Source organism: Physeter macrocephalus, chromosome 18 (genome assembly GCF_002837175.3).
Source record: "Physeter macrocephalus isolate SW-GA chromosome 18, ASM283717v5, whole genome shotgun sequence".
In the NCBI taxonomy this organism is placed as follows: Eukaryota; Metazoa; Chordata; class Mammalia; order Artiodactyla; family Physeteridae; genus Physeter; species Physeter macrocephalus.
Genome location: NC_041231.1, coordinates 75,539,644 through 75,542,229, shown reverse-complemented (window position 1 = coordinate 75,542,229; position 2,586 = coordinate 75,539,644). Strand labels below are relative to the sequence as shown.

General features: G+C 57.9%; 1 long non-coding RNA gene across 1 annotated transcript in view; it reads right to left on the bottom strand.

Annotated features, from left to right (window-relative positions):
• Nucleotides 1-502: 502 nt before the first annotated feature.
• The window catches only part of LOC114484300 (uncharacterized), a 7,064-nt gene continuing 4,980 nt past the window's right edge, over nucleotides 503-2,586 (bottom strand). Inside the window, exons 2-3 of the long non-coding RNA XR_003676997.1 lie at nucleotides 1,975-2,191; nucleotides 503-868 (exon numbers count right to left, since the gene is read on the bottom strand). This is a non-coding gene — a long non-coding RNA (uncharacterized lncRNA). The remainder of the gene's footprint in view (nucleotides 869-1,974; nucleotides 2,192-2,586) is intronic.

The window sequence follows — 2,586 nt, the reverse complement described above, 5'->3', positions numbered from 1 at the left end:
GGTGGCACTTCTGTCTGTGGGTCCCTGAGCCCGGCCTGTGGGGAAGGGGGTCCCGCTCTGAACTCACTGTGAAAGGGAAGTGATGGCGGAGGAAACCTCGGGGGCCTCTCTGGCTCTTCCCATGGAGGACACACAGCTCTGGGTCTGAGATGAGACCAGGTCATGGGGAGCCTGGGTGGCCTGTGTGGAGACAGAGGCTGCCAGGGAAAGAGAAAGGACCTTGATCAGTGCGGGGGGTGGGAGGGCAGCCCTCCTGTTCTGTTGACAGGGAAGCTGGAACAGGAAACTGGGCTGGACTGGGAATAGAAGCCCATCAGTCCAGGAGAAAATTGATTTGGGGCAGTGCGGACCCGGCTGTGAAGTTTCCCAGCTCAAGACTAGACAGACTTGCGGCCCAGGCTCTATCCGGTGCCTGCGGAGGTCACCCTGGGTCCAAGAAGAGCCCTGGAACAGGAGTCAGGAGGCCCGGCCTCCCTCTGAGCATCCTACGTCTCTGGATGGGCCTCCTCAAGAGTGGAAACAGCTCCTGCCTTCAAGCTCTCTCCTCTCTGCTTCCCATGCCCTTTCTCAACACTCCTGGGGGCGGTTAGGGAAAGGGGGCCCCTCACGGGGAATTTTAAAGGCCGCCTTCTGTCCCTGTCCCTCCTGGTTCCGCAGTGGAGCCCTGGCTGCTCCCCACCCCCAGGCCCCACTGCCTCAATGGCCTGGGTACATCCCTTTACGGGACCCCCTCTTGATTCTGAGACTTTGTGAGCTCCCTGCCCAGCGCACCCACTACTCTGCCTTCCCAGGAAGACCCCAGACCTGCCTGTGCTCGGAGCCCGAGGTGGAGACTGGAAGGAGGTCCTCTCCGGGGAAGTGATGGGGGCTGTTGAGGAGAAAGAGGGGTTGATGGCTGCTGGGCGGAGGGCGGGGGGCTGGAGGGAAAGAAGTGGTTTGGGCCCCAAGGCTGTGACAGGACGTGGGCCCTCTCCGTGTCCTCGGGGAGGTCTGCACACCCACCCTTGGGCGCAGAGGGCAGGGTGACGGCCCTGCTGGGAAAGATGGTAGGCAGGAGGGAGCGAGGCTGCAGTCACAGAGGGGAGATTGCAAATCGTTTTAGATCCTGATTTGAATATCCCGGGGCTCTGCCCACCTCTGCCTGCTTGTTTGCTTGTCATAAGCCACCAAGGTCCTTTACCTCCAAACTCTCAGGTCTCTTGTCCAAATGTAGCCACACCCACACAGACACACACTCATCTCTCATTGACTCCTTCAGTACCACATCTGTTCAGCAGGGGTCAGCCCCTCAGGGAATGACGGATACCCGGAGAGGCGGAGCGGGCTCCGGAAAGGAGCAGGGCCAGGCAGTGCCTACACTTCACTTGAAGAGATCCCTTCTCATGCCCCAGGGCTGGAAGAACACTGTGGGGGCAGCAGCAACAGAGGTTTCTGAGGTTTCTGATGCCACCCGACCCGCCTGCCGCGCAGCCCAGGTCCCCAGGAGCATCACCCACCTGCCCACATCAGCTCTTGACCTCCATGACGACTGTGATCCTTCCTGAGGAAAGGGCTGTTCCCTGCCTGGGGAAGATGCCTCCCTGCCCCTTGATCCACTGCACTGTAACGCAGACCCACCCCCTTTGAGGCCACTCCCTGTGCATCTGGTCCCATGCCCCAGCCTCTTTCTCCCCAACGCTAGAATCCTCCTTCTCCAGGGCTCCTTCTCCTGCTTTTAGGTTCACAAACCACCGAGACCACCACCTCCATCAGCTCTGGCTCCCCTCTGCCTCTCCCTCTTTTCCCTCCTTTTCCTCCACCCAATTCAGGCTTCTCTACCTCACACCGTCTGTATATGTGTGTCTCTCCCTTACTGGTCCCTTGCTCTCAGCCTCTACCCCCTTAGGTGCTCTACAAATGGCCACTGGTCCATCCATCCCTCCTGGGCAGAGTCTGACATTGCCCACCCCCCTCCCCTTCCCCCGCAGAAAAAACCTGCTGGGATTTCTGCTCCAGAAGAAATCCATTTCAGCTTCATCAAGGCCTGGCCTGGTGTGGCGTCTTATCTCCCGCCTCCAGCACAAATGAGCCTCTTCAAACTCAGAGAAAAACCCAGTCTCGGAAAGACAAGTGGTGTGTGTTTCCCGCACATCCGAGCATGTGGGGGAGAAAGGCCCAGGCTCACTGGTGTTTCTCTCTTCCCACCTCCAATCTTTGAAAATGGCAGAAAACAAATTGAAAAAGAAGGTAAATCCAAGTTAAGAAAACTGACCATCAACAGATTCAATTTCTGAGGGTTAAAAATTAAGATCAGAGGGCTTCCCTGGTGGCGCAGTGGATGAGAATCTGCCTGCTGATGCAGGGGACACGGGTTCGAGCCCTGGTCTGGGAGGATCCCACATGCCGAGGAGCAACTGGGTCCGTGGAGCCACAACTACTGAGCCTGCGCGTCTGGAGCCTGTGCTCCGCAACAAGAGAGGCCGCGACAGTGAGAGGCCCACGCACCGCGATTAAGAGTGGCCCCCGCTCGCCACAACTAGAGAAAGCCCTCGCATAGAAACGAAGACCCAACACAGCAAAAATAAATAAATTAATTAATAAACTCCT